Raw genomic sequence first — 19,567 nt, forward strand, 5'->3', positions numbered from 1 at the left:
TGCTCTTGGCAAACAACTAAGATACATGTTTAGTTATTTTGGCATTCCTAGCAGGCTAGGCCTATTGATGACTTAGTTGTGATTTTAAAAAGTTCCCCTAGTGCAGTAGTAATAAACTGGTGGTTTTGATATTTGTTAATCAGGGATTTTTTGTGTCATAAATGGGACTCTACTTGCCCTCTCCTCCCCACAACCCCCCAAAAGCCAAGACCCAGTATTTGTTACGGCAACCAAATAATGTCACGTGGATGGAACCAAAAGATTTCTCATTTGCACTCTTCCTCAGTTTGGCGTCATTCCTTCCTCCTTATCCATCGATGACTTTACCTTCCTCTGTCAGTTTAGTAAGAAGCATTTTGGTCAGGCAGTATTTATGAAAGCCTGCAACAGCTAAGGAATCAGAACCTGACCCAGGAAGAGTTTTCACTGATTATCACTTGCTCCAAAGCAGGTTAACTGCTCATGGCAGGGAAAGTTGTAGCCCCAAACCATTTCCAACCTGATTATCTCAAACCAACAAATCAATTTGTTTCAGTTCTTAGAAAAACAAAATACTTATTTGGACAAAAGAAGCTTAAGAATTTATATATATATGTAAATTATGTATATAATGTATTATATATAATATACAATGTATATATAAACATCGAAAGGGCTGTTATGCTTTCTGCATGTTTTATTTAGGTAATATATGTGCATATATATACATATGATGTATACATTCCATATGCATTATATGCATTAAGTTCTTTTTTTTTTTTGGAGTATAGTTGCTTTACATTATGGGCATTAAGTTCTTTGTCCAGTAATTTTAGTCCATGCAATTCTCCTACTCAAAACCCTTCATGGCATCTTATCTCTTTGAGAATCAAATCCAAAGTCCCCACCATGGCCTGTAAGGCCAGAAAAGAGATTTTTTTTTCTTTAACATCTTTTTGGGAGTATAATTGCTTTACAATGGTGTGTTAGTTTCTGCTTTATAACAAAGTGAATCAGTTATACATATATATATATCCCCATATCTCCTCCCTCTTGCGTCTCCCTCCCTCCCACCCTCCCTATCCCATCCCTCCAGGCGGTAACAAACCACCGAGCTGATCTCCCTGTGCTATGCTGCTGCTTCCCCCTAGCTATCTACCTTACGTTTGGTAGTGTATATATGTCCACGCCTCTCTCTCGCTTTGTCACAGCTTACCCTTCCCCCTCCCCGTATCCTCAAGTCCATTCTCTAGTAGGTCTGCGTCTTTATTCCTGTCTTGCCCCTAGGTTCTTCATGACCATTTTTTTTTTTTTTAGATTCCATGTATATGTGTTAGCATACGGTATTTGTTTCAGAAAAGAGATTTTCCTCCTCGTCTCTTAGATCCAGTGTTCTACTCCAGCCGTTATCTGCCCTACTTCAGCCACAGTGGCCTTTTTTTCCCCTTGAACTCAACAAGCTTGTTCTTGACTTAGAATTTGCACTATTTGGTTTCTCTGCCTGGATTGCTCTCCCTCCTGATCTTTCTATGGCTGGCTCTTTTCTTTTTCTAAAATCCAGCTCTCAGGAATTCTCTGGCAGTCCAGTGGTTAGGACTCCATGTTTCCACTGAAGGGGCCACAGGTTCAATCCGTGGTTGGGGAACTAAGATCCCACAAGCTGTGGCTTGGCCAAAGAAAAAAAGAAAAATCCAGCTCTCACCTGAAATACTACCCCCTAGAGAGATCTTCACTGGTCTCTCTGAGGGAGCTACCCTGGCCCTCTCTAGCTTAGTGGTCCTCCTCACGCCTGAACACATGTCACCATCACCTGAAGAGCTTTTTAGAGCCTTCCCTGTGCCCAGAGTTTCAGATTCAGGTGGTGTGGGGTGAGGCCCAAGAAGGAGCGTGGCTAAGAAGCTCCTTGGTGCTTCTGCAGCTGATCGGGAGCTCTCTCTTTGAGAACCACTGCTCTACCATGTTATCTGATTTTAATTCCCTGCACGACATATCACTATCAGATATTTTTCTCTTTATTTAAGTATTTACCTGTTGTTCGTCATCCCCACCAAAATGTAGGCTCTGTGAGTTAATTACTATGTCCCCAGAACGTAGAATGATGCCTAATGGGCACTCCCTAAATACCTCCCTAAAATACCTGACTCATTCATTCAGCAAACATTTGGCTACCCATTCTATGCCAGGTGCTGGTGAGGAACCAGGGGGACTAACATTAATAAGCATGGTCCTTTCTCTGAAGAACTCATAAACCGTTGAGGAATATCGCCCCACAACAAACACACGATCTCTAATATAACGTGATAATTGCTGTAACAAACCCACTGTCATCTGACAACACAAACGATCCTAGTTTCAGGATGGTTTTCCATCATTTGGGTGGAAATGAATGAGTTTATGGAAGCACGTCCTCGATTGGTAGATTCATAACCTATTAAAATTGTGTGCACCTCTGGACACAAACATGGCCTTGATAACTGGGAAATGCTAAAGAGTGACTTGATTGGCAGTCTCTCAACAGAGCTTCTTTAAAATGACTTCGGATAGAAAAATTGATGAAATGTTTTTCTTGTCTGCATTTAGGAAGCCTGGCAGAAATGAGTGTTTCAGTCTTAGCAATGGATTTTTCCAAATTAATTATAAAACAAAACAAAACTCCAGTTAAAAGAAAAAGAAATTTGGAGTCTTAACATGTGACCAAGTAAACAGAGATTTTTAGACACAATAAAGTGAGAACATCTAGTTGGTAAACTTTCATCAATTTCAAGGGAAATGCAAAAACGGAGTCAAATAATAGTGGTGAGAGTGGGCAACCTTGTCTTGTTCCTGGTCTTAGTGGAAATGGTTTCAGTTTTTCACCATTGAGGACGATGTTGGCTGTGGGTTTGTCATATATGGCCTTTATTATGTTGAAGAAAGTTCCCTCTACTATGCCTGCTTTATGCAGGGTTTTTATCATAAATGGGTGTTGAATTTTGTCGAAAGCTTTCTCTGCACCTATTGAGATGATCATATGGTTTTTCTCCTTCAATTTGTTAATATGGTGTATCACATTGATTGATTTGCGTATATTGAAGAATCCTTGCATTCCTGGAATAAACCCCACTTGATCATGGTGTATGATCCTTTTAATGTCCTGTTGGATTCTGTTTGCTAGTATTTTGTTGAGGATTTTTGCATCTATGTTCATCAGCGATATTGGCCTGCAGTTTTCTTTTTTTTTTTTTGCGGTACGCGGGCCTCTCACTGTTGTGGCCTCTCCCATTGTGGAGCACAGGATCTGGACGCGCAGACTCAGTGGCCACGGCTCACGGGCCCAGCTGCTCCGCGGCATGTGGGATCTTCCCGGACTGGGGCACGAACCCGTGTCCCCTGAATCGGCAGGCGGACTCTCAACCACTGCGCCACCAGGGAAGCCCCAGACCTGTAGTTTTCTTTCTTTGTGACATCTTTGTCTGGTTTTGGTATCAGGGTAATGGTGGCTTCGTAGAATGAGTTTGGGAGTGTTCCTCCCTCTGCTATATTTTGGAAGAGTTTGAGAAGAATAGGCGTTAGCTCTTCTCTGAATGTTTGATAGAATTCGCCTGTGAAGCCATCCGGTCCTGGGCTTTTGCTTGTTGGAAGATTTTTAATCACAGTTTCAATTTCAGTGCTTGTGATTGGTCTGTTCATATTTTCTATTTTTTCCTGGTTCAGTCTCGGCAGGTTGTGCATGTCTAAGAATTTGTCCATTTCTTCCAGGTTGTCCATTTTATTGGCATATAGTTGCTTGTAGTAATATCTCATGATCCTTTGTATTTCTGCAGTGTCAGTTCGTACTTCTCCTTTTTCATTTCTAATTCTGTTGATTTGAGTCTTCTCTCTTTTTTTCTTGATGAGTCTGGCTAATGGTTTATCAATTTTGTTTATCTTCTCAAAGAACCAGCTTTTAGTTTTATTGACCTTTACTATCGTTTCCTTCATTTCTTTTTCATTTATTTCTGATCTGATCGTTATGATTTCTTTCCTTCTGCTAACTTTGCGGTTTCTTTGTTCTTCTTTCTCTAATAGCTTTAGGTGCAAGGTTAGGTTGTTTATTTGAGAAATGCAAATCAAAACTACATTGAGGTATCACCTCACACCGGTCAGAATGGCCATCATCAGAAAATCTGCAAACAATAAATGCTGGAGAGGGTGTGGAGGAAAGGGAACGCTCTTGAACTGTTGGTGGGAATGTAAATTGATACAGCCACTATGGAGAACAGTATGGAGGTTCCTTAAAAAACTAAAAATAGAACTACCATACGACCCAGCAATCCCACTACTGGGCATATACCCTGAGTAAACCATAATTCAAAAAGAGTCATGTACCACAGTGTTCATTGCAGCTCTATTTTCAATAGCCAGGACATGGAAGCAACCTAAGTGTGCATCATCGGATGAATGGATAAAGAAGATGTGGCACATATATACAATGGAATATTACTCAGCCATAAAAAGAAACGAAATTGAGTTATTTGTAGTGAGGTGGATGGATCTAGAGTCTGTCATACAGAGTGAAGTAAGTCAGAAAGAGAAAAACGAATACCGTATGCTAACACATATATATATATGAAATCTAAGGGAAAAAAAAAGAGTCATGAAGAACCTAGGGGTAAGATGGGAATAAAGACACAGACTTACTAGAGAATGGACTTGAGGATATGGGGAGGGGGAAGGGTAAGCTATGACAAAGTGAGAGAGTGGCATGGACATATATACAGTGCCAAACGTAAACTAGATAGCTAGTGGGAAGCAGCCGCATGGCACAGGGAGATCAGCTCGGTGCTTTTTGACCACCTAGAGGGGTGGGATAGGGAGGGTGGGAGGGAGCGAGACGCAAGAGGGAAGAGATATGGGAACATATGTATATGAACTGATTCACTTTGTTATAAAGCAGAAACTAACACACCATTGTAAAGCAGTTATACTCCAATAAAGATGTTAAAAAAACAAAACAAAACTGAGTCAAATCCATCGTGCTCTTTTTCTTAAAGATCAGTTGTGATTGAAACTTGACAACCTGTCTCCATTGCAAAGGACAGGTCTCCTCCTTACATTAGAGGTTACTGCCTTCTTTCATCCTGTGAACAAGCATTTTATTTCCTGCCTGGAAAAGGAAGACAGATCATGTTGTAAATAAGCTCCAGAAGACTGACCTTCCAGTTTCTGGTTCCCCAATTAAGACTCTGTTTACTGTTAATTTTCATAAGAATAAACAAGTTATAATGCTTTGAGTGCATCAGAGGTAAATAAAACCAAACCCTATTACAAAATAAACTGGTGGAAAGATGCCTTTGTATTTCACAGCAGTTAGCTGCATGATTGTTTATTGTTTTGCCTTGAGTTTTACGTTCGGAAAATCAAATTTGAAAATCAGGCTGGGATTGATGCAAGACATTTTCTCCATTTATTACCAATTACTTTTTGAAGCCTGTACTTATGCATTACACTCTTTGAATTTCAATGTCATGAGCAAAATTTCTGGGAAGTTTCATTTCAAGTTGTAACCTGTGGAAGAAATTCATTAGTTGACAGTTTACCTTATGACTTTGGGCTGTTGTAAGGAGAAAGTGGCATTAAAAAATTATTTGTGGAGCAATTGCTTTTCAAGGCCTTTGGTGTTTATAAAGCGTAAAAGATGCATATGTTTATGAAAGATGGTTCGTTGGAGATCAATTTAGGTACTCATATATTCATAGCCTCTGTGTTTTGAAAATTCTAATTGCCAACACCAAATTAAAGTCATCAGTGTTTTAAAAAATGTTCCTACATTTTATTATTGCTGTGCTCTGCACATTGGATTATAAATATTTATATACCTAAGTGGAAATATGTCTCCTAGTGGCTCTGTAAGGTAGATACATAGAAAAGAATGTTTCCAGCAAACACAAAACAAAACCACCACCAACAACCAAAAAACCACTATCATGAATCAGTCCTTTGAAATGAGTTTTTGCTCTGTAGCATTTTCCTTTCACAGCTCCAGGAACCCTCCAGAAAGTAAAAGTGGACAAAGCAAATTATAAGACAGAAGTGAAATGAAAGTCTTCAACTACCATAGCTTTGCTCAGTAATATATTGTGCACGGTGTCATGAAGATCTGATCTGAAAACCAACTTTCAGAAACATCAAAATGGCTGTTTTGCTTTCCGTGTAATTCCTGGGGCTAATATTTCCACTCCTGTAATGATTATTGCTTATGAATGTTGCATGTTAATTATCTGACGTGACTCACTTCTTTAATTAAGTACCTCAGAAAACTGCCACATTTCCAGCTCACTTCAGGCCAGGTTCATCTGTTTGGTTAAAACCAGGTGATGTGTTTCTGAGGTTTGAGGGTATGGGTTTCAGCCATGTAGAAGGCTGCTCTTTCAGTTCATTTGAGGAAAAGCTCATTGGTAGGCGTTACCCTTCTCTGAGACTTGTAACAATAGCAACAACAGCAGCAATAATCATAATAACTGCGACCACTTATATAGTGCTCACAATATGCCAGTGGTTATGCGTGTCATCTCATTTAACCTTTGCCCCAACACGAGGTGGGTACTACGTGGATACCCCATTTTAGGAATGAGAAAATTTGTGCTCAGAGAAGGTGTAACATTTTCCATAGTTTCCACAGTTAACAGATGGAGTTGCCAGCATTTAAACACAGTTTTTATCCTCAGAGCTTGGTACACACTACACAGCCTGTGACCTTATATTGTATAATCAGACAGGGATTTCACTTTAATCCAGAAGATTTTGGTCGAGTGATTTTCTAACAATTTACACAGTATGTCTCCAACTTTATTATAAAGTTCAGGAACCATTTAAAGGAAAAACATTCTTGCAGACCCCCTGTGTTGGCTTAAATTGCTTCTATTATAATGTTATTTAATAAACAAGCCAAACTATGACAATCTTCTTCTTCTAATTTCTCGTATACAACCATAAAACCACAACAGATTTACAAGTTAATTTCAAATGAAACTCTAAAACCAATGAAGCTGAAAACATCAACATAGTAGATGTCATTAGGTTGCTGAATCCAGATTTCTGCTCACAAGGTAAAAATGTACTAGCTGCTAGAACCAAGGTTTTTTTGGGTTTAGCTTGGTTATAGCAGTTCCTGCCAGGCGATCTTCTCCTACCATTTTTTCTCTATTTGATCTGCTCATTTCTTTGTGGACTGTGGCAGTTTATACCATCCTTTTGTATGAATGAATCATCTACCGTCAGGTTCACTTCTATTCTTCTCTTTGTAAAGGAGAGATTAAATGACAGTAGCGTGATGACCTCAACTCGATCATACACTCATACTTTTCATACTGAAAAGGAGTGACAGTCCTCAGATGCACAATAACGAGTATAGATATTACTGCTACGTTCTCAATCCCTGCCCCCTTTCTGGAACATACAGGAAGATTACATGTTCCCATTTGCATGAAGCTAGGTGTAGCCATGGGCATGCTTTGGCCAAGGAAAAGTGAGTGGACGCAGCAAGAGGCAGCGCACAGCACTTTCCCAGCTTTAGTCACGTTTTGATATTTCCATCCATCTGAAGCAGCCTCCGTCACTCAGCCAGCCCATGGTCCTGCAGTGAGAAATAGGCCCTGATTCTGTTCATCACCGAGATTTAGAAGTTGTTCATGATAACAACCTAACTTAATCTAACTCGATTCATGTGGAAATCATCCACGTAATCCAGGATGCCCTGATGTTCACTTGGAGGGGGTGTTATTATTTAAATGAAAACATGAAACTTAAAAGGTCACTTGGGGTCATTCTCAGCATCCCAGCGTATTCTCAAGGTTTCCACAGAGTTCCTCAGTCTGCAGTTTGTAAACTATTACTCTCTATACAGTATTGCTCCTTCTCTTGTAAATTATATTTTCTGATGCCACCTGGATATAGCTGCCTTTTTATTTAAAATTCTCTGAGCAGTTATACGCAGACCCAGAAAATTTCTGGCTGGCTGTAAATTGACTGGGTCAAAGAAAATTCATGTTTCTGGCTGGCTACATCAGCCCACTTCATCTAGAAAATCCTTTTGTGCCTAGAACTTCAGGAGAACACAAAGAGACAGATAACGGCCAGGCACTGAGTTCTTATTCTACCCCATACTTGAGTTAAGTGTTTGTGGCCAGCTCTCAGGGCTGATGGATCCAGCACCTATTTCCAGCCTACTCTTTAGTGGCTGGGAAAGCTAAGTACCCACATTCACAGCTTCCTCTCCAGCTAGCTGGACCCTGTGATGCAGGCTGGCCCATCAGACCTAGTCTGAAGTCATTTTCGATGGGTTCTGGAACAGCCGTTGCTTCATTAATGAAACTGATATCTTAGTCTGGCCATTTCCCACTTATTGCTGTGAATAGAGGGGTAATAGCTAGAACCACAGCAGCTGTATTTTGAGTCTGAGGGAAAAGCCAAGAGACTTTATCATGTGGAGCCACTGAAATAACACCAGCAACTGTCTAGTTCCAGACTTCTGGTTACCTAAGAACCGTAAACTTCAATTTAGGCTTTCTGTACTCATAGCTGAAGGCAATCCCAACTGATATTTACATGCATTTCCTCACTGAAATCTCACATAACGTAGACAGATGGATATAGTGAGATTATACCCATTCTAGAGGTCAGAAAAAGGAAATCTAGATGGGTAAGTTAGTTTTTCTGTATACCATCTTCCTAGAAGGTATCACATTCTATAGTTCATAGTTTAAACTGCATGAAGAGGGGGACTTGTTCATCCCGGTCTCATCAGAGTTCATCATAATTCATCCCCATTATACCTGGTGACATATCTGGGATATGCTCAAAAAATTGTTAGATGAATTAATAAAGGTCTTGCAAAGTTAAGGAAGAATCCCAGTTCAGGGTGATGCTACATTCTTAACCCCATCTTGCCAACATGGATACCTGACACCCTATCAGAGACCTACTCCTAATTCCCTCTTTGCAGAAATGAGAGTTGTACAGATACACACCATGGAATTATCCCTTTGGGGCAAAAAGTACCTCTTAGGAAAAATCTACTCTACAAAAGCTTTCTCAACATTACAAAAGCCATCACCAAACACTAAGATTTTCTAATTAGCAAATTCCTCCTGGCATCATGTAAACACCCAAAGGAAAGAGAAGAGCCAGAGAAGTTTGGGAAATTTTCCTAGGGGAAGAGGTTGCAGCGGCGGAGGAGGAATCTCAGTCTGCTAATTGAAAGAATGAACTTGAGCTAAAGAACCATGTGGGACTGTTTTTGTAGCAATGCGTTCCAAGTAAGAAAGCATTTCTCAGAGTTGCTATTCAGAAAAAACATCTTGGTCTAGAAAGTGTTGCTTGTGATGCAAGATGCCAAGTTTTCAGGCCTAAACTTGGAAGATTTTGAAGCATTTATAGTATGTCAGTCACACCATTCCCCAGACACAGGGAAGATTGCTTACAGTGTTATGCAAATAGCCAAGAGGGAGAAAAATGAGGTAATTTCCAAGCGTCATTTGTTAATGTTATTAAATGTCATGGAAAAGAAAATAATTGGAAAGATTCACCCTAACAGTCATATCTCCCCTCACTTCTTTTGGGTAGTTAAGAAAACATTTAGATTTAAGTAAATATGTCATATTAAAATCATTTCATTAGCATTCATTAAGTATCAATTATATAATATTATCAGTTAGCTATTGTTGTGTAACAACTCTCCTCCCCCAAACGCAGTGACTCAATGAGCATTTATTATTGATTATGAGTCTGTGGGTCAGAGGGGTGGTTCTTTTTTTTTTTAAATAAATTTAATTAATTAATTTATTTTTGGCTGCGTTGGGTCTTCGTTGCTGCGCGCAGGCTTTCTCTGGTTGTGGCGAGGGGGGCTACTCTTCGTTGCAGTGAGCCAGCTTCTCATTGTGGTGGCTTCTCTTGTTGTGGAGCACAGGCTCTAGGTGCACGGGCTTCAGTAGTTGTGGCACCCGTGCTCAGTAGTTGTGGCTCACAGGCTCTAGAGCACAGGCTCAGTAGTTGTGGTGCATGGGCTTAGTTGCTCCACGGCATGTGGGATCTTCCCGGACTAGGGCTCAAACCCGTGTCCCCTGCATTGGCCGGTGGATTCTTAACCACTGTGTCACCAAGGAAGTCCCCAGAGGGGTGGTTCTGATCCGTGTAGGATTTGGCTGATTTCAGCTGAATTTATTGCTGTGTCAACTACAGACCAAGTCAGTGGCTCTGCTGATTAGATGGACTCTGTCAGCTGTAGAGAGGTTTGTTGGTCCAGAATGGCATTGGCCAGAACAGTTGGGTTCTCTTTAATGTCATGTCTCATCTGCTGGTGGTCTGGTCCAGGCTTGTTCACATCATGGAGGCAGGACTCCTAGAAAGAGCAGAGGTGTGTGTAGGGCCTCTTGAGTTGGCTTTTAGCATTGTTCATCTTACAGCTCCTGGTCATTCTTTGCTCAGCCTTAGAGAGTTTTGCTGTACGCTCGCACAGCTTATTATTCAGAAGAGACGATTGGGACCCCTGTGCAGATATCTGGAGTTCTTTTTCCCATAGCTGTTTCTTTTCTGGAACTCTACCCTGTGTCTTCTAGCAGCCTCAGCCTCCCTGAACTTCGGTCTCTATCTTCTCAGCTCAGTGAGATCACCATGCTTTTTGCATCTTCCCTTGTTGGACTTCAGTCCAGCGTGTGCCTGTCAGCACAGAGCTGAGAGTCGGCTGATTCTTCCTGCGCTATTGGCAGAGATGATGAAGATATGATTCTTTTCAGCAAATATCCTGGATCCCATACACTCATTTCTGCATCATTGAGAAGCCATTCAAATACACAGCATTTAAAAAATCAGAGTTCACGGTGGTAAAAACAAACATGGAACCTAATTTTATGGTCATTGTCGTTATCATTTTTGTTATATTTCAGTAAGGAAATTGGTTTACCTTAGATACTTTTTTCTCTGTGAATTTTCTTGCATTTGGATTAGAACTATTGTTAAGTTTGACGTTTCTTCAGGTGCATACACGTCTTTGCCAGTTTATTCCTCGTCATTGTGTCTGCTGTGGGGATTATGCCTCTGAGACATTCAATAGTAGTGTGATGATGATAGTTCTTTGGCTGTAACACCTAAAAGGGCACCACACACACCACAAAAAATAAAGGCACGAGGAGGGTGAAAAAACAATGCTTGCTTTTCTTAATTGCATATTTGGGTTAAGTCTTTAATATAAATCCTTATTAATAAAGTTCTTCATAGAAGTAAGCATAAATATTTAGAGAAACTGATTTTTTTTCTTAACTCACAGTGGATTTAAAAATAATGTTTATGACCCCAGGCTTAGTTTTTATGGGTATTTTTCAATTCATGGTCCAGTGGAACGGAAATAGAAATCATTTATCACATCAGTGCACTAAGAAAATGTTACATAACTAAATTGCCCAGAAATGGCCCCATGCTTGCCCATGGAACATCCCACCCCCACATACACACACACATTACCTGTATACTAAAGCAGAAATCTAAGCCTCAACCTTCATCTGACCCCTCTCCTCCTTTGTGAAGAAGACATCTTCGTCCCTGTGGACAGACAGGGGAAGTGACACGTGGTGGTGGTAGCAATTTCAGATTAATGGCCTACTCTAGTACGAAGACGAAAAGAAATGGTGGCCGGTTCCAAGTATTAATCATTTCTTGACAGATTGCCCTAATAGTTCCATTCTTATAGCTCTCTGGTAAATTCTGTTTTCAGACTGCAGTCATTCAGTTATAGATCATCCGTGTTTGTAACAGTTCTCCCGGTTTTCAGTACAAAATCCAGAATCAAGGAGGCACTCGGGAGAGAGCGAGGTGGCTGGGGGATGCATTTTCAGTGAATCCGGAGCTTCTCGTCAGCTTTGATCTTGAGTTACAGGCAAGCACGATGGTATTAAAAACATAACCAAAGAGCATTGCCTTTGAAGTCAGAGGTAAAAAGCACATGCAAAGTAAGAGATAAGCTCCTTTTCTCACTGATAACGCCGTTCAATACTGTGAAATTTATGGTTGACTCTTGGTATCTGTGGGTTCTGCATGCGCGGATTCAACCAGCCGTGGAGCCTGTTTACGATCCTTGGTTGGCTGAACTGCAGGTTCTGCATCCTTGCACCTGGAGGGCCACCTGTGCTAAGCCATTTTATATAAGGAACTTGAGCATCTGTGTATTTTGGTATCCGAGGAGGGCCCTGGAACCAGTTCCCCCGGGGGATACGGAGGGGCAATTGAAAATATAAATAAAATGTTTACTCTATAGCTCATTTGATCTATGGATGCATTTCTTGATAGTACATGTTTATTTTAATAATGGGTAGTAACGTTCTATGAAATAATGGCTTGAAAACACAAGGACTCATCATCCATGAGCGGAAGTTTCAAGTACGGATTTGGAATTACAAATGGTAATTCCAACCACAGCAGTCTTTTTAAAAACATTTATTGAAGTATAGTTGATTTCCAATGTTGTGTTAATTTCTCCTGTACAGCAGAGTGATTCAGTTATACATAGCTATGCGTTCTTTTTCATGTTCTTTTCCATTATGGTTTATCACAGGATATTGAATATAGTTCTCTGTGCTCTACAGTAGGACGTGGTTGTTTATCCATTCTCTATATAATACGCAACGATCTTAATTAAAAATAGAGTTATTATTTCTGTGCGAAGCCTCTTGTCAAGTCTCTGTGCTTCAGTCCCCTCTTTAAACTCCTGTACCTTTGTCACCTGCTCTCAACACAGCAGGCAGAGCCATTTCTGCTCCAGTGTAAGTCAGGTCATGCTCCTCTTCTGTTCACACCCCTTCTCATCTCAGAGTAAAGGCCAAAGGTTTCTTAAGAGCCACAAGGCCCTATGGGAGTGGTTGGCAGACTCTACGAGAGCCAAATTGAGCCCATTCCTGTTTTTCTACAGCCAGTGAGCTAAAAATGTTGATTCTTTTGTTTTTTACATCTTCAAGTGGTTGAAAAAAATCTAAAAAGAATACTATTTGGTGGGCATGTGAAAGTTATATGAAATTCACATTTCAAAGTCCATAAAGATTTATTTAAACACAGCCATACCCATTCACTTACATGTTTCCTGTGGCTGCTTTGGTGCTACAATAGCGGAGTTGAGTAGCTGTAATACAGACTGAATAGCCCAGTATAGCCAGAAGTATTTACTGTCTGGCTCTTTACAGAAAAAAAAAGTGCAGACCCTTGCCCTATATCTGCCATGACACCACTCAGAGGTCACCCTACTCGCCTCCCCAGAAACCACGCAGCTTCAGCCACATTCTCCTCAGGGCTGTTCTTTGATCCTTGTGTACCCTCTGCTCAGGGCCTTTGCATTACTCCTCCATTGGCTTAAAATGTTTTTTTTTTTTTTCAGCAAACGTCTTCATAGTTTTCCTCCTCATTTGCTTTAGGTCTTTATTCAGATATCACCTTCTCCCTAAGCCCTTGTGAATCATCCTCTTTAAAAATGCTGGAGGGGGTGTGGAGAAAAGGGAACCCTCTTGCACTGTTGGTGGGAATGTAAATTGATACAGCCACTATGGAGAACAGTATGGAGGTTCCTTAAAAAACTACAAATAGAACTACCATACGACCCAGCAATCCCACTACTGGGCATATACCCTGAGAAAACCATAATTCAAAAAGAGTCAGGTACCAAAAGGTTCATTGCAGCTCTATTTTCAATAGCCAGGACATGGAAGCAACCTAAATGTCCATCGACAGATGAATGGATAAAGAAGATGTGGCACATATATACAATGGAATATTACTCAGCCATAAAGAGAAACGAAACTGAGTTATTTGTAATGAGGTGGATGGACCTAGAGTCTGTCATACAGAGTGAAGTAAGTCAGAAAGAGAAAAACAAATATCGTATGCTAATGCATATATATAGAATCTAAAAAAAAAATGGTACTGATGAACGTATTGGCAGGGCAGGAATAAATACGCAGACATAGAGAATGGACTTGAGGACATGGGGGTGGGAGGGGGAAGCTGGGGCGAAGTGAGAGAAGCATTGACATACATACACTTCCAAATGTAAAATAAATAGCTAGTGGGAAGCAGCACCATAGCACAGGGAGATCAGCTTGGTGCTTTGCGATGACCTAGAGGGGTGGGATAGGGAGGGTGGGAGGGAGGCTCAAGAGGGAGGGGATGTGGGGATATAGGTATCCATATGGCTGATTCACTTTGTTTTACAGCAGAAACTAACAACATTGTGAAGCAATTATACTCCAGTAAAGATGTATTAAAAAAAAAAAAGACCCAGTGCAGACAAATAAATAACTGCAAGTTCTATGAAGTCAGAAGTTTTTAATGATTTCCTTTTTGCCTGGCCCATAGTAGATGCTCAATTAATATTGTGTCAGTGCCTGAATATACACTAAACACACGTGCACATACTGTGATGGTGCCATCTATTTACTGTATATTGAGAGAGAATGTTGGTGGATAGTTTTTTTTATAGAGGAGTTAAATGATGAAGATAGTCTTTCGTATTAAATTTGTCTTCCCTGGGCTTCCCTGGTGGCGCAGTAGTTAAGAATCTGCCTGCCAATGCAGGGGACGTGGGTTGGAGCCCTGGTCCGGGAAGATCCCACATGCCGCAGAGCAACTAATCCCGTGTGCCACAACTACTGAGCCTGTGCTCTAGAGCCCACGAGCCATAACTACTGAGCCCACATGCCACAACTACTGAAGCCTGCACGCCTAGAGCCCATGCTCCACAACAAGAGAAGCCACCGCAATGAGAAGCCCGTGCACTGCAACGAAGAGTAGCCCCTGCTCGCCACAACTAGAGAAAGCCCATGTGCTGCAACAAAGACGCAACACAGCCAAAAATAAATAAATAAAATAAATGTATAAGATAAATAAATAAATTTGTCTTCCCAATGATTCTTACAGATTCTGCCTTTTGGGTGGTTTCCCATCCCCCTTGTCAGATCAGCACTACTTTCCATCTCCATTGGCAAGATCATTCCTGTCGTGCTCAAGCCTGGTGTAGGCGAGTTTGCTGAGACAGCACCTGGAAGGTCTCTAGATTCTAGAATCTGCCCTGAACTAGGCTCTCCTTTCTCTGGCCTCATAATTCTGAGGGCAGTTTCTCCAATTCTGTTCACCCCTATAACTATAATTGTAAACACCCACCTTGCTTGAATGCTTTGTTGGCCAGGCTCTCTGCACAGGAACAGACTGACTTACTCCTGAGGGAAGCAGTGGCGTGCAAGCACGTCCTTTGGGAGCTCTCCTGGGAACTTCTGCAAGACGGTGGTGACGTGAGATCGGGATGGCAGGAGAGGGTGTGACCTGTGCATTGAAGGGCCGTTACCATTGTGGGCCACTGGGGCCCAATTCTGCTGGGACCCCGTGGGAGACTATGCAGAACACAACCCAGGGCTGTGCCCCGAGAGGCCGGGAAGCAGAGGTATTGTTTGAGGGTCGTTCCTGGGAAATCCCTCCCTAGTCCTTCTCTGTCTCATGTGCACGCTAAGCACAGGCCAGGCCAGAGACCTCCATCCTGCAGAGAGAAGCTGTAGGTGTGGACTGCAGTAGCCTTCCTTGGCCTGTGCGGTCGCTGGGGTGACGTGGGGGGGCCTTGGGTGGTACCTGCTCGGCTGCTTTCCATCATCACCTTCCTTCATCTTCCCAGCGACTATGAGGTTGGTTGTATTTCCTCCACTTTACAGACAGACAAACCAAGACTGGGAATTGCTGTGATGTGCGCAAGAGTGACAGAGTCGCAACTCAGATTTAAGGCTGTCTGATTCCTAAGCCCCTGCAGGTAACCACTTGGCTCAACCACCTCTCCTAAGGCCACACTGCCATTGGGCAGCTCTGTAACTACTACATCCCGTGGCTAGCGCTCACACACAGATGTATATTGTCTGCCCCTCAGCTTCTCCAAGAGCCATCCGAGATTTCCAGATCTCATCCTTAGAACAAATACCATCTCCAGATCTCATCCATATAACAAATACTTCTCTTCTTCGATTTTTTTCCTCCAAATGTCTTTTTTTTCCCCTCCAAATATCTGCATGGCTCTTCTCTTCATTTGCTTCAGGTCTTTATTCAGATAGTGCCTCTCACTAAGGACTTCAGAACCACCCCATTCAAAAGCATGACTCTCCTGGATGTAAATTGATGCAGCCACTGTGGAAAACAGTATGGAGGTTTCTCAAAAAACTAAAAATAGAACTACCATATGAATAAGCAATTCCACTCCTGGGTATATATCTGGGAAAAAAAAACCCGAAAACACTAATTTGAAAAGATATATGCACCCCAACGTTCATAGCAGCATTATTTACAATTGCCAGTATACCGAAGCAACCTAAGTGTCCATCAATAGATGAATGGGTAAAGAAGATGTGGTGATATATACAATGGAATACTACTCAGCCATGAAAAAGAATGAGATTTTTGCCATTTGCAACAGCACGGATGGACTTGGAGAGCATTGTGCTTGGTGAGATAAGTCAGGTGGAGAAAGACAAATACTGTATGATATCACTTATATGTGGAATCTAAAAAATACAACAAACCAGTGAATATAACAAAAAAGAAGCAGACTCACAGGTACAGAGAACAAACTAGTGGTTACCAGTGAGGAGAGGGAAGCAGGGAGGGGCAAGATAGGGGGAGGGGATTAAGAGGTACAAACTGTTAGGTATAAAATAAGAAACAAGGATATATTGTACAACATGGGAATATAGCCAATATTTTATAATAACTCTAAATGGAGTACAATCTTTAAAAATTGTGAATCACTATATCGTACACCTGTAACATATAATATTGTACATCAACTATACTTCAATAAAAAGGATCACCGTTTTGATGTATGTATGTGTATATATATATATACACACACACACACAATCATTAAATTAAAAAGTTGTAATAATAAAACATTTATTGTGAATAAAATAAAATGGTTAATTTTATATTAAAAAATGAAATAAAATAAAAGCATGACCCTCCTGTGTCCACCCGTTTTGCCGGGACTTTAGGCCAGAAGTAGCTCGGACTGAAAGCCTGGCGTCAGCAGCACAGCCAGGCCCTTCCCCTTCCTGTTTCCCCTTGAAGCCCTTACATTGTTTCCTGTCGCTCTGAGAACAGCAATCACATCTCTTCACGCGGCCTCAAGGCCCCATATGTCCTGTTCCCCCCCCTCCTAAATCTCCACCCACACCTCTTGCTACAAATCCCATGACTTCCTAAGTGCTTTTCTTTTAGTTCTTCAAATGCTGCATGCTCCCCTGTACCTCTGGGTGTTTACACACCATCTTCCCTCTGTCAGAACACTCTTTTCCCTTCCTGACCCTTCAGCATCACTCAAACATCTCACCTCAAGCATCACTTCCTCAAGGAAATCTTTCCTGACACCCCTGTACCCTCCACTCCTGTCGCGGATCAGATTCCATTTTCACAGACTCTGTTCCTTTTCGACATGACATTTCTCTTACTTTGATGCCAAACTGTCATTAATGTGGTGACATGATTGTTATATCTGTTCTTCCTAAACTGAAAACGGTCATCTTTATTTCCACTTTTCGATCCTGGCAGATGCCCAGCCTGACCCATTTCTCAGTCACCAGTATCTTAACAGTATCAGCGCTGCCCTAACCGTGAGCACATCTAAACACAAATTTTTCACCGGAGTTGAGATCACCCGGTGCTCATAGCCAGCGCACGTTAAGATTTGTAGAGAAGTTTCTGTTTTGTTTTTCAGTGAGCTATTTTCTCTCTCAGCAGAGCTGAGCTAATTTGTTTGATCCTGGCCTCGACTGCACCCATCAGTAATTATGTAAAGTATCTCACAGACCTGCGTCTTTGGACTCTCTTTTTAATTCCTAGAGGGGGAAAGCACTTAGTGAAACAGTCCAATGAAAGTCACTTATCCTTCAAAGCTGCATTTCAAAGGGACTTTGAATGAGTATCTACAAGATCGCCAAGACGAATAATGTATTTGGGGAGATGCGGTGATTGAATTGAGCACCTTGGATCGTACATAATGCATTTAATTTTTTTTAAAGAATATTTATTTATTTACTTATTTTATTCTTGGCTGCATCGGGTCTTAGTTGCAGCCCTCGGGATCTTCATTGCGGCGCACGGGCTTTTCTCTAGTTGTGGCATGTGGGCTCAGTAGTTGCGGTGTGTGGGCCTAGCTGCCCCACGGCATGTGGGATCTTAGTTCCCCGACCAGGGATTGAACCCGCGTCCCCTGCTTTGGAAGGCAGATTCTTAACCACTGGACCACCAGGGAAGTCCCAATGCATTTAATTTCTTACAGAACAAAATATACATTGAAAAATAAATTCAGCTTTCCTTGTGAGATGTGACTATTTTTTTCAGCAAGGCTTTCTATGACTTTATTAAAATAATAGTTGTATTAGTCAAGACAAGCTATGTAATGCTAGAGTAACAAACACTCCCCATCCCAAATGTCGGTGACTTAACAAAATGCAAGTTTTTGTGTTATTCGTGTCACAGTCTAAGGCTGGTCAGGCAGCCCTCCTCCTCCGGATCATAGGGTTCCAAGGTGGCTGAGGCAGAGAAAGAGGGAGATGGAGGGGTCACACTGGCTTGGAAACGCACTGGCCTGGAGGCTGTATACATCACTTCTACTTTCGCCCCAGCCCAACTCCAAGGACCATGCCTTAGGTTTTAATAGGACCATGCATACTGTTCTGGGGGCCAAGGATGGAAGCAGGGACTCTACTGCAGTCATTAAGGCGGATACAATGGCGTTAGAAGGCTTGACCTGCAGCCAGTGCCCCAGACTTTTCCTGGGTTTGTTGACTGCAGTTACCAGGAACATCATTCTCACTTCTGCCTGAGATAATACTAATTGCCCTTCTCCTTTGGCCTCACTTCCTGCCTCTCCCCACCCCCACCCAATTCCCAGCAGGTGACTTGGGCTGTGTATTTATCCCTTACTGAGAGCCACCCTTGACCATCTCCAGAACAGGTCTTTTTTCGCATCTGCTTAGTGGACTGTAAGTGCATATCCCACAGTTAGATGTAATGCCATCAATACTCTGTTTTGAATCTGCATTATACATGTGCATGATGGGATTCATTACATTGAACAGGTAAGCTGACTGTAATTTGCAGAATCCTATGTTTACATATCATGTCTGAAGTCAAGCTGTTATCATCTTTATTATAGCTCAAAGTGATCTGGCATTAAATCCGTCCTCCCACATGTTTCTGGTAATAACCTCTCTTGGAGTCATATAGTATTTCAGTCTCCACCGTGAAGAATTCCTGCTGTGGCCTGCTGGGCACTGAGAATGAGAGGGTGACGTGTTTATCTGTATATGTTCTGCTCCTGCTGCAGCAAGCAACGCCTTTTAGCTGCACACCCTGGAAAGGTCCAGCTTTTGTTTGGGTGGAAAGCCAAAATAGTTACAGCATGGAGATGCCAGTCATGGCTCAGTTCATTAAACAGTGGGCACCGAGGAAGGCAGCTTTAGAATAATCCAAAGAAAACATTAGTCTGAGCATCAGGAGACCCAGGATTCTAGCTCTTGCTGGGCAGCAAGTGACTCTGTTACTTGTTCTCTTCTGTGCCTCC

General features: G+C 41.7%; 1 long non-coding RNA gene across 1 annotated transcript in view; it reads left to right on the forward strand.

Annotated features, from left to right (window-relative positions):
- The window catches only part of LOC141276619 (uncharacterized), a 50,988-nt gene extending 36,175 nt beyond the window's left edge, over positions 1–14,813 (forward strand). Inside the window, exon 4 of the long non-coding RNA XR_012326516.1 lies at positions 14,521–14,813. This is a non-coding gene — a long non-coding RNA (uncharacterized lncRNA). The remainder of the gene's footprint in view (positions 1–14,520) is intronic.
- The last annotated feature ends 4,754 nt before the right edge of the window (positions 14,814–19,567 follow it).

The sequence above is a fragment of the Tursiops truncatus genome, chromosome 15, assembly GCF_011762595.2.
Source record: "Tursiops truncatus isolate mTurTru1 chromosome 15, mTurTru1.mat.Y, whole genome shotgun sequence".
NCBI classification, from domain to species: domain Eukaryota; kingdom Metazoa; phylum Chordata; class Mammalia; order Artiodactyla; family Delphinidae; genus Tursiops; species Tursiops truncatus.